The sequence below is a fragment of the Melozone crissalis genome, unplaced genomic scaffold (genome assembly GCF_028551555.1).
Source record: "Melozone crissalis strain CALT ecotype California unplaced genomic scaffold, PUWL_Pcris_2 ptg000029l_1, whole genome shotgun sequence".
Lineage (NCBI taxonomy): Eukaryota > Metazoa > Chordata > Aves > Passeriformes > Passerellidae > Melozone > Melozone crissalis.
This window is the reverse complement of record NW_026535807.1, coordinates 13,537,878-13,550,450: the sequence shown is the minus strand read 5'-3', so window position 1 is coordinate 13,550,450 and position 12,573 is coordinate 13,537,878.

Sequence of the window (12,573 nt, the reverse complement as noted above, 5' to 3'; positions counted from 1 at the left end):
AATATCTCAATAATTACAGAGCAAGTATAATAACAGGGCACAGAATAAAGTCTGAAATCCATCAAAAAGAATCAAATAGCTATTTTTAGTTTGCTCTTTTACTTGGATTCTTACCTTGCAATGGCAAGCTTTCCTGCAGTAAGGATATTTTCAATTGGTGGCTTCAAAGCCTTGCAAGTTTTAAATAATATTTCCTTTTTATTGATATGTGAACTCCTGCTTACACAATATAATATGTTTATAAAATAATATATTTACCCTGAGTAGCTGTGTATTGATCTGGCACTTAGTCCTGGCTCCCATATGTAACACAAAGTGAGAGATTATTCTACATCTTCTATAGTCTCATTCTAGAATGATTCCATTCTGAAGGGCCTCAGCTGTTGAGACTGCAAAGTTCAGAGTATTTCTGACTAGTAAGTAATAGGCTTTTCTTGATTTGAAGGTTTACCAGCCTGCTCCCTTAGAGACTGACACATTTGATTTGTCTCCTGTGAGCGTGTAACTTCCTTCTAGAACCACTGTTTGCCACTTTACAATTTAATTAACTCATAGTTGCCAAGTTTTTTTTTAAAGTAGCCTAAGGCTTCAGCTAAGAAACAAATAAAATATGCTCTGCTAATGCCACCTGCTGATGCTGAGAGTACATGTCTGTCTGCAGTTTCATTCGCTGCAAAGTTTTTGTGTCAACCTGTATATATGTAATGAATAACTTCTCACATGTTTGGTCAGAGTGTTATTTTAGACACATAACAATGAAATACTTCTGGCTCTTACTCCTGTGTGCAGTAATTTCACTTTAGCTCTAGTCCAGCTCATAAAGTGCAGTTCTGGTCACTAAAAATAAACAAAAGAACCCAACTTAGCCCTTGTTCTCACTATGTACTAGTTCTATGCGTAATTAAACTGCAGACTTCAATTAAGCCATTCTTTACATTTTTATAAATGTGTCTTACTGCCTCAAAAATTGCATGAGTCTGTGAAGGTATAAACTCTTGGGCTTGTGTGTGACACAGTGCAGTAGAAGTTCATTTCTCTGCCCCAACTTCTTGCTGTCTTTCTCTGTTGCAAGGGACTTGTGTACAAAGTGACCCTGGTGATCAGGACCCAAGGGGTGGTAAAAGAAACCCCTCCTTAGCTGGAAGTAGCTTTCACTTTTCTGACTGATGGCAGGCAGGGCTGCCAACAGCTCAGAGACAGGATGAACAAACACTCCCCACTTTTTGGATGGGTTTAGCACTGGATTGCTTTGGTTTTAAACCTTGTGTTTGGTTTCCCCTCCTTGCACAGTTCAGTGGGATGCAAACTGAAATAATCAAGAGCTGGAATTACTTAGTGTCAACCTGTACATAAACAGTAATTGAATGATTTTGAATGGGACTGTGCAAAAGCAGGGCAACACTAAAAGTTTAAGTTACTGAAAACCTTGCTTTTCATATTTCCCTCCACTAAGGGTGTGGTTTGGGAGAGAGAATTGTGATAGAATAGAATGTGTCAGGCATGAGCCTAAACTGTGAAACAGAACTAATATCACTTTAGGGAAAAAAGCTGAGCTATTAGCACCATTAATTTATTTGTGTAGTAGCATCTCCTTTGACAGCTCTGTATGTTTAGCATCTTCTTGTTTCAGCCACAATCATACCCTTCACCTTTATAATTAGGGACATAGTAGCTGAAACAAGGTCTGCTTCTTGGCTTTAGTAGGACTTTAAAAATATTTAATTACTATTTATGATTATTTTTCCCCTGATCAGTCTTAATTGTATGCTCTGTTGTTCCTCTCATAGAACCCATTTCTTTAGCTCATCTGATTCAAATAGTTGCCATCAAAATAATTGAGGACTTAATGTTTATATACCTTTTTTCACTGTGTGTTTTTACTTGGAGTTGCAAACATCCCAAATTTCTCTTTACTCTTTAGAAAACAATGGATGTCTCTCTTTGTGTTCTCTTTGGATGTTGGGGCAGATATTTCTTCCTCCCCTCAGGCACTGTGCTCCAGCCCTGTGGGACTGTCCATTTGTTGTTTTGGGGTCCTGGCTATCTCCCATAGCCGACAAAATTGTGTTCCTGCAGATTATAATTACTTTTGATTATTCTTCACTGTTCTTGCTCTGTGTTAGTTTTTAAATGAATTTTCAGTAAGAAAAATATTTGGACTCCTGATTTTTCTTATGTATTATCTCAGAAATACTTGTTTTGTGGTTTAAAGTAAAAAACTGAGTCAGAACCTCTACTAGCATTGTACAAACCCCTTCAGCAAATGCAATTGTCTCTCACATAGATGGACTTTCCTATGCAGAAAGGTGTGTTTATTTAGCAGAGATGTTAAAGTTGCTTATATTATTCTTTATGTACTTATGCAAGTACATAAAAAATGTCACTGACAAAAAATGTGCCCTGAGTTTAATTTTTCTTATGTACAATTGTAATTTACTTTGTTGGGTATTTTTTGAGAAAACCAGAATTTTTTTACTGAAGGTATTAAGAACAAAAATAAACTTTTATTTTGGTAGACAAGTGCTTACTCATGAGTTAAATTTAAAAGCCTCTCTTGATCTCTGAAGAAGAAGCAAATGAAAGGCAGAGAAGAGTGATGAGTTGAAGCTGTTTATCTTGTGTGTGCAGGGGATTTGAGAATGCGATTCTGATGTGTTTTAATTCTTTGAAATTGTTCCTGCAGTAATGCTTCTCTATTTTAATTTTGGATGATGCATATGAACATAGAACCAACAGAGTAAGTTTCTGAGTTTAAAAGTCCCTGCTTGCAGCTGCTTGAGCTGCACTTTGCTTTGGGCTGAAACAGGTGCTTAACTTGTCCATCTGCCTCTTATCCTCTCCTGCACCCCACGTGCCTCTGAAGTGGACTGTGAAATGCTGCAGCAGCAGCTGAATACAGTTGTTAATGGAAATGGAGGGAGAGAGACTCTTGCTTTAGCACAGCAGGGGTCTTTGTATGCTGCGGAGACCTGCTGCACTCACACAGCTACCATGCAAAGATCATGTCATCCTAAAACACCATCATAAAGGAAAATGGTTCTAAATGATGGACTTTGCTGGTATTGAAGATTTGAATTAAGAAATGTTACAAAAGGTCTAAACATACCTGGGTTTTTCTTTTCAGTCTAACAGGGGCTGATTACTGTTGTGTTGGAGCACTTAAGAACAGTCCCATTCTGACAAGTCAAATGAAGGGGTTATGTTGTTTCCAAATATTTAATTTTGAGGAGAAAGGCTCAAAACTGTGGTCCAGGAGAAACTATATCTGATCTGCAAATACTCCCCAATGAATGATACTTTATGTATGAATGTACCATTAGAAGTCCAAGATGTAGCAAAAATGTGCATACCTAGAACTGACAATGTTCAGATGTGCGCAAAAATCAATCAAATTCCTTCTAATCCAGAAATCAGAGTCCAGTTTGCTGGCTGGTTTTGAAGGCATTTTTAAATGTTGCATGCTTACCAACAGAAGGCTCAGCCAGCCTTACTTAGCCTGTGAACTCTGAACTCAGTAAGTAGAGCAGACTTTTCGTCTGTCAAGTTTTCATTAAATTTTAAAATACATATGCAGGTTTGTGGTGTCAGCAAAGAAGAGAATTCCTTCTGGCAGGATTCAGCTTCAGGATTTTGTGCTCTGGGATAACCCTGCTTGAGCAGGGAGGTTGAACCACTGTGGTCCTTGCTAGCCTGACTATTCTGTGACTGCAGAACTTCAGTACCTGTGCTGGTACCTTGCAGCTCTCTGTGGTGTTATTTGTATACATAAAACCTATTAGCAGGAGCTGAGGGCTCTGCTCAGTGAAGGCAGATTTAGTGTGTGCAGAAGCTGTAAACCTTGTGAAGATCATTGTCACAGCACTCTCAGCACAAAGGGCTTGCCTGCCCATCACAAACAACTCAAAATCACTGCACATCCCTTCCTAACCTCTTGCTGAGCCTTGACAGGCTGGCACAATGGCACATTCTGCAGCTGCGTTCCTTTTAATGAACTGGAAATGGCCTTACACGGGTGCAGGCTGGGTGTTAACCCCTGATTGATGTGTTATTTCACCAGGTAACTTCCTCTGTGGGTGTGCTGGTGCAGAGCAGGCATGTTCCACTGCACACAATGGGTTCATTCTTCGCTAGATAAATATAATGTGAGTAATTGCAGTTCATTATGTAAATTCCTCTCTATGAGACTTTTATGGAGTAGTAATGGATTTTGCAGAATGCTGTTTTTTAAAACAATGTAACAGTGTCCATCAGGAGGGAGGCTTCTAAACCTGCAATTTAGAACATTTTGTTATAACTTAGTTTAACTTAAATTGGAGAGAACAATCCTGATTATACAAACATTTTACTACCTACTACTGGGAGGTGAAAGGCTGTTTGATAACTGTATTGTTGTTTTACTATTTATTAAGCATCTACTTCATAGAAGGATAACAAGGGTGGAATTTAAAAGGAAAGAAACATATACCCGTAAATCAAGGGAAACATATGGGAGAGTTAAGATGTGATGGAGAAGAGGAGAATTGAGGTCTAGAGGCACCATTGCTTGTGGTATTATTGGAAAAACATCTAAAACATAGATATTTGTTTACCAAGCCTCTTGGTAAATCCTAAATTTATAGGGATTATTTTAAGTATTTCTCTACCTGTATTTGTATATGTTAGTACTGGTACAGAGATAACAACAAATATTTGAATATAATAATAGAAGAGCATTCCAGTGTGAAAAATAGGAACAGGTCTTCTGCTGGTAAAGCATCATTAACAATGAATTATTAAAGGATTGAAAGGTATCCCAGTGAACCTGATATTATTGTTTTTTCTGACAGTATGGTTTAAAATCCCATCTTAAACTTAAATGCAGATTTCTGCCTAAGTTTTGCATTCTGGCATGTAGAAAAAACCCAGTCAAATGAAAAAAAGAGCTGGCAACTCTTATGCCTCAGATTGCAGTAGTTTTTAAATGAATCTTTTCTGCTTGGAATAATGTGGAATGGCCTTTGTTTCTGGGCAATAATAACTGAACTTGTGCGAATCTAATATTTTATTTCTATTGGATTATTCTGTGTTGCAAGTAGAGGAGAGAGTCTTTGGTCCTTACATTGACTGACAACACCAAGATGCAGTTGTGTCAGTCAGCTCTGAGGAAAAAAAGGTTGCCCAAGTTTGTGAAGACAGATCTTTGTTGTGTCCTGGTGAATTCCAGCCAATACTGTGACATATCTGGAGGGCCCTGACAGGCTTCCAATCTAACAGTGTCCCTAAAATATTGACGTATACAGAACAGAACCCTTTGTGTGTTTTTGATATAGCTGAGATCCCTGCATGCTAAACAAAAACTGTTAATAAGGGAAATAGTTTCAACACACTCAGAAAAGCAGCTCAAGTCTATAAATGAATGAAAGGAAAAGCCAGATAACACAGCTGCTCTATGTAATGGCTAGCCTGTCTTCAAACAACTCGACTGTGAAATGATGCAAGCCTTGAGATTATTACTTTTCCCCGTTGGCAATTTGTATGCTTGAACAGCCTGTGCTCTACTATATTTCAGGCTCAGGATGGGGGTGGCAGGATGCTGAGGGGTGCATATTGGGCCAGTTGTGGTAAAAAAGGGCAATTAGGGCACTCAATTTTTAAAAAAATAAATCCCTAGTCACTTCATCTACAATCCTTCAAAATGCATAACACCGGCTCTCAGGGTGGTAGAGCAAGGCAAGATGCCCAGAAAGATGACATGTGTTGTCTTCAACTACTGCAGTTTCCTGGTCTTACTGCTCCAAGAAACATGTAACTGCTGCTCTGATAAGTGCTCCTTGAAGTGTGGGCTGTGTCAGATCTGCCTCTCGCTGCCAGCAGGCTGTGGGATCAGATGGTACCCAGGCTGCTGTGGAAGAGCTCAGCTTGGCTCAGGGACTGATTGACTCTGTGCACCTGTGGGTTAAAGGCTGGGCATGCACTGATTGCATCCAGAGCACCTAAGTGTTGTCTTGGGAAGCTGAAGCTTTTTATTTACTTGATTTGGGAGAGCTTATCTCTTCAGAGCTCTGCAGTCTCTCAGCTCTGTGTTATGACTGTTTTGCTTTGCCTGGGAGTAATTAGTTTGGTTCAGCAAACCTACCAGACTGCTGACTACTAGGACAAAACTGTTAGCAAGAAGTGCCATTGGACTGCTGCAATTTTCCTTGATAACAAAAACATCATAGTATTTCTTTCCTTTCATAACTAAAAAAGGGTCTGCCTTTAGATTTTAAAGCTTGAAGCAAAGTAAGGAGCTGTTTGGGAGGAGGATTTTAAGCAGTGTGAGTAGGTGACAGCTCAGGTGGGGATTCCCTGGGGACAAGTGACACCCAGGGAATCAGCAGTGCACTGCGGAGGGGGTCAGGGGGCTCATGGTGATGGATGGCAGTGGTGCCCTCAGGGGCTTGTGGCTGTAGCCCCTCATTATGAGGCAAGTGTCACAGGAGCACAGGGCATCACTTGAGAAACCTTTCCTTGGAGTTCTGGCACCTCCTGTTCTCAGCAGCTCTTGCAGTTCAGGTTTATGGTAATTTGAGAGAGAACTGAGCATAGGCTGTGATTTACGTGGCTGTGTCTTCTCCAGAAGCCTGTATGGAACTAGAAGGGTATCTAGGATGAAATAGCCTTCACTACATTTGTAAAAGTGGATGGGAGCATGGAATTTAGGGATCCAAGGAGCTGGAAAACTTTTAGGGAATTTGATGTGTTTTTGTGAGAAAATGGGTGGCACCTTTCTATGGTTGGAAAAAGTGAGACTTGCAATAGATAAAGGTGAGAACTGAAAAGAGAAACACACAGCAGTGGAAAACAAAATGGTGGGGGAATAAATGTATCGGAGAAAACCAGAGAGCTTTAGTTTGCTCAAGTTTGTATCAGGTTGTATAATGCTCAGGAGAAGCTCTTGGGGTCTGATGCCTTTCCTGTGTCCTTCTTGTCTGTCTTTTTTGTAAACATTGACAAGATAGCCTAGCCTATTGCTTCTTATCTTGGCAGCCCTCAGCTAATTAAAGAAAAAAACACTTTGAGGAAAGTCAAGAAGTCCATCCACCATGGAAATGGAGACAGTTATTTCTAGTAATGGCCGAGAACTGCACAACCTTTTTATTCTTATTTTTGAGCTCCCTGATAAATGGCACATGTAATAAAACCTCCCCTTTGGATTGTCACTGGTGTTGTCACCACTGTGTCCCCTTTGGTGTTGTCACTGGCCTTTGCTCAAACATTGCATTGAATCCGTTATCTAAATCTACTTTATTGGCCCCAGTTGAAGAATTTGGGCCAATAAAGCAAAAGTGTTTTCACAACATAAAAAAACCCAGAACCAAACCCTGAACCAACCCCCCCAACCCCCAGCCAAACTGCAGCCCTCAAAACCACAAAATATTGGTGTGGGAAAAGCGTGATAATAAGTTTGACTTAGAAATTTTCTTCTTTTTTCTGTATTTTTTCCGAGATCTACCTAGTATTGTGTGCTTATAAGTAAAATTGTAGTATAACGTGGCATTTGGGTGGTGATTTTTTTTCCTTTTCATTTTATGGATAGGAAGGACGACTATATTATAGACTGAACTTGTTAGTATTAATGTTTAAAATGGAGTGATGCATTAAAAAGTAATAAGCACAGCAGTCTGAGTGTGTCTGTTGCAATGTTAGTGACACTATGATGGATTAACAGCCTGTAAAATAGAAATGCATGCTCTGGCAAATATTTTACCTAACACTTATTAGTATATTTATGGGTATCAATTTTACTTTTACTTTGCATCTTTTAAGCATAATCATGGTTTAATACATTTTAAAAACCTACAGACCTATAAATCTGCTATTCTTCTGCAGGTGTGAACTTTCCATAATATGCAATGTCAAGTTATATTATTAAAGGAGAAGTAGAATTTGAGCATTATACACAAGCCAGAATTTGAAACCCCAGTATAAGAAACTAGTTGTTTTGGTGGTTTTTTCATGTGATGGGGTATTTTGTGTGATGTTGGGGTCATTCATCATGCCCAAGTCCACTTTTCCACTTTGGAATGTTATGGAAGTGCCCTGATAATAGATGTTTTCATCTGTCTACAGCAGCCAGGTGCCATCAATTAATGCTCACCAGAACAAGAAGGCACTTGCACTGGTGGGAAAAAATGCAATCCTAAATTTGATTCTTACCCAAGGTGAGAGTAACCCCTTAAGAAATGAAACTTGATTTGCATAAGCCAGCAACTCTTAAATACGCTTTATCAGCTTGCTATTGTGACCTTAAAACAAATAATGACTTGCTTACACTCTTCTTGAAGTTAAATAAATTTCAAATTTTGGAAAGCTAAGAAGTTTGCTTGGTGCTCCCCAGTATTATTTTAGACCTTATTGAAATCTCTTTTCTTTTGGTAGTTCCTGGTGGCCTTTATCTGCAATTGAGATCAGATATGTAAGCCTAATGACTTCACAGGACACTTTATTCTGCTGATATATATTATTTTTCCTTATGCAACAGTTTAATGGAATTCATTACCACAGTGTGTTTCTTTTTAATACATACTATTTCCAATTTGAGATAACTTTCCTTTTGAGATAACTTTGATTTTCAGGATAAGTCAATGCTCACAATAAATGAAAAAGACTCAACAAAGTGATGGAGCAGAGGTGGATCACAGGTTAGCAACTGCTGCCATGGAATTATACAAAATCCATTTTCTGTACTCAAGAAGCAGATCTGTGGTGAATATCAGATCAAGAAGCTGCCAGTTTAGTCAAGACTTCATAAAAGCCACATTCCCACCATAAAATTCATGCTTGTGGTGTAGGAATTAATTGGAGAGTGACAGAATTATGGGCCTCTGAAGTACCTTGTGGCTCTGTGTAATTACTTGACATGGCCCTGTTTCTTGGATTAAAAGCCACGTTATGTTTTCCACTTGGAAATATGAATGTTATTTTGAAAATAATTGCATGCCAAACTAAAGTTTGCTGGTTGCTTTCAGCTGAGTGGTTGGAACCTTGACCTCCCTGATGACAGTGGCTCCACAGATGTCACTTCATCTCCTGCTGCAGGAGGTGCCCCTTTGACAGTGGCTGCTCAGGGCTGTTGCTCCTTCTTCCCCCCTCAAATACGTAATTTTTGTCTCCCAGTGTTTGTGTCACCGACCCTGCCAAGGTCTGGAGTAAAGGCAATGCTTTTCCTAACCCTTGGAGCTGCAACAAGGGTCCCTTCAAGTGGCTCTGAGGAATTAGTAAGGTTTGGGGGGGGGAACATTCACAGACCATTATAGACATGATCAGGGGTTCATTCTAGAACATAGACAGTAATAGATTAGCAATTAAATATGCTGTGACCTCTAGTGTTTGTTGATTTTTTTATTGTCAGAGAAAGAATACTAGATTGGTCCATTTCCATAGCATTCTATCCATTATATCAGAGTTCTTAATTACAGTTTCTCATTTTTAAGTCCTATCTTCAGTTTGCAGGTATTTTGAATTCATTGAAAGCATTAACATTTACAGCCTAGCACCAGCTTTGGGAGTAAAAGATAGTTTATTTGCTTAGAGAAGAGTTCATTTCCCAGCGTGAAACACTTGAAAGAAACCAAAGGCAGACTTTGTCTTAATAGTTGAAAATTCAAAATAAATGAAGCTTATGTAAAATGGCAGTAACAGACTAGAGCTACAGTGGACTGCTGAAATTGGATTTGGGTAGCTATAAACATAATTAGCTTAAAGCATTCTAGCTTGCCATGCAGTGTGAGCTCTCATAGGCTGGGATTGATAATGCTTTGCTCTTTTGCATTTTAACTCCTTGTGGAGATTCAGAAGCCAGCTGATCTGAGGCTTTGTGGAAGCGAAATTAACCACGCGTTCCCTGGGGGTTATGGCACACTGTGAGCTTTATTGGGTGTTGAAGTGTGCTAAAGATAATGTGGCAGTAACCTGAAATGCTGTACTACCAACATGCTAATTAGGATTATATATTAATATTCTTAAAAATTTTTAGAGATTTGTGTTTCTAGTTGCGTAAATGATTGATTATATGCAAAAATTGGTTGTGCATGCTCTTCATGCTCTCACGGATGAAATACTAGTGCTTGATTTGACCTGAACAATATACAGAAACAAAATGATAAGATTGTAGAGTTGTATATAAGAAATAGTGATGTGGTTCAGAATTTCTGCAGGATTTTTGTTTCTCTGAAACATGAGCTCATGCCCATTATGTGAAGTTGTGCTCGTTTTAGACAGTGACTAATGCTACTTGACCTCAATCTTTGCTGTAAGTGGGTTGGAATTGGTCAATAACTTGGCATTCCCACACCAGTGGAACACTTGGATTTATACACATGAGAGTTCCATAAAAGTCTAGGAATACACGTCCAGCCTCTCCAGAACAGGCTCCACGTGCAGCCTCCTGCTCCTCCTCAGATCACTTGAAACAAGCGAGCCTGTGTTCTCACAGCAGGCAGACACTGCTCCGTGACTGCTTCCACCACTGGGCTGTTTCCAAATAATAAATTCAGAACCTTCAGATTTTGCCTTTCATCTGGCAGACTCAAGCTTTGCAAAGCTGAGATAAGTTTTGTTATCCCCCTACTTCCCCTGCTTCTATTTTCCATGGGTAAGTGTAAATGGAACAGTATGCTTGCACAGAAGTAAGGGAAATTTTCATAGAGTTGTTGAAGACTGGCAGGATTTTCACCATGACATTATAATAAATTGTTTACTGTATGAGGTGACTCTATATTCTTTTGCTTTTTCCCTTTTTATTCTCCCACTGCTTTTATTTAGGGGAGATTTTTTGAAATGAAGTATTTCAAACAAGGCTAAGAATGGACAATTTAGTCTGTTAAAAAAAAATCACTGTGGAGAGCACATCTGAGGATTATAATCTCAGTATTTAGGAGTGTGGAGGAATGTAGTACAAAGCAAGTATTAATACAATGTCACACAGAGTAGTTACAGCTTTTCTATTTTTGCAGTATCTGAATCTTCTAATATATGTGGAATAAAGATAAACTGACTTATTTCCTTTCTTGTATTCTTTTTTAAATACTAATTTCCATTGAAGGTGGCTTGCATCTTCAGCAAGGCTTTTAGTACTTCTGTTTAGAACTCATTGTAGATAAGCATTGGAAAAAAAATACAATAAACATTTGTGTTAATTATATAATTTCCTCCTACCCTTCTCCCCTGCACCTTATGTTCTCTTCTCTGTATGGCTCTCAATTGACTTTTATTAGGGTTTGATACGTGTCTAATCAGAGACCTCAAAGTCTGTGCTGATGATGCAGTTGTGACCCTGTTTGTTCACCCTTTCCTAAGTGTAAATATACCTTGAGGTGGAAGAAAAGAACAATGGGATTAATTCATCAGGTAGTTATGTGTGTTTATATGTGGGCTTTGCCTTAGTCTGTAGTCTCTGCTTCTCAGCCTTTGTGCCATATCTCACGTTACTCCTTGATCTGGATGTTTTGATTGTTTATTTGTGGATTGGTTTGATTGATTTTTGTTTTTCCTCCAATCCCTTGGTTATTTTCTTGAATGTGATCCTCTGAAAAACCTTTGGGGATTCATCAATTTTCTCTACCTCTGTCTGTGACTTTCCATTACAACATTTGAGTCACATATCCAAGTTTTATTTCTGCTTTCATAGGGAAAACAGCTTCTTTCATTTTCTGTGAGACACCAAAATGAACCATTGTGCTTGATCATCAAGGACACAGCAGAAAATTACTTGCCATTTTTTATCCCTTAAAAATGAGAGGCCAGGAGCAGTGAGGTGAAACTTAATGCACTTGGATGGGGAACTCTACTTCAGAGACCAGTGGCATGTAAGGAACTTACCTGCACTTTCTGCTGAGATGCACTTTGGTTTCTGAATGTATATTTGCTGTGTGCATAAGTGCTTTCCTTCTCTGGTCAGTTATCTGTGCATTCACTTTTCTAGTGGGACCAGAAATTATTCCAGATTCAGCAGTTGTTTATAACAGCATAAAGATATGATAGAAATGCCACATTACTTCCAAAAGAGAAATTCATTACTATGCTTTGAAACTTGGCTTTCTGCAGCCTTTGCTCCAGGACATCAGAAGGCTGGAGCAAATAATGAAACACACTGCTCTGTCCCCACTAAAAATGACTGAAACTGTCCAGCAGAACTTGCCACTTCTTTTTCCTGTGCTTTCCTTGGTCCTTCATTATGCAAACCCACTTAGGGAAAGTTTCTGCATCCTGATGGGAGCAACATGGGAGAAATGCTGACGTGAATTTGGAATCCGGTGTCACGACTGCAGTGATCTGCATACCAGGAATAGTCAGCAGTGGTCAGGCCAGGACACAGCTGCAGACAGGTTCTGGTGTCACCTGTGGTGCTTTGTGGTTGCTATGGTTCAGGTTTGCTTTCCAGTCACTGAATGGTCAGGAGGAGCTGATTTCCTGCACGGACAAACCCAGTGTGCACTGATGAAAGGTGCTGGAAGCACTCTGAGTATAGCGTACACAAGTGCTTGTTAACACAAACAAAGACTGCTCTTTCAAGCAAAAAATTCTTTTCTAAGTGAATTTAGTTCCTTAGAC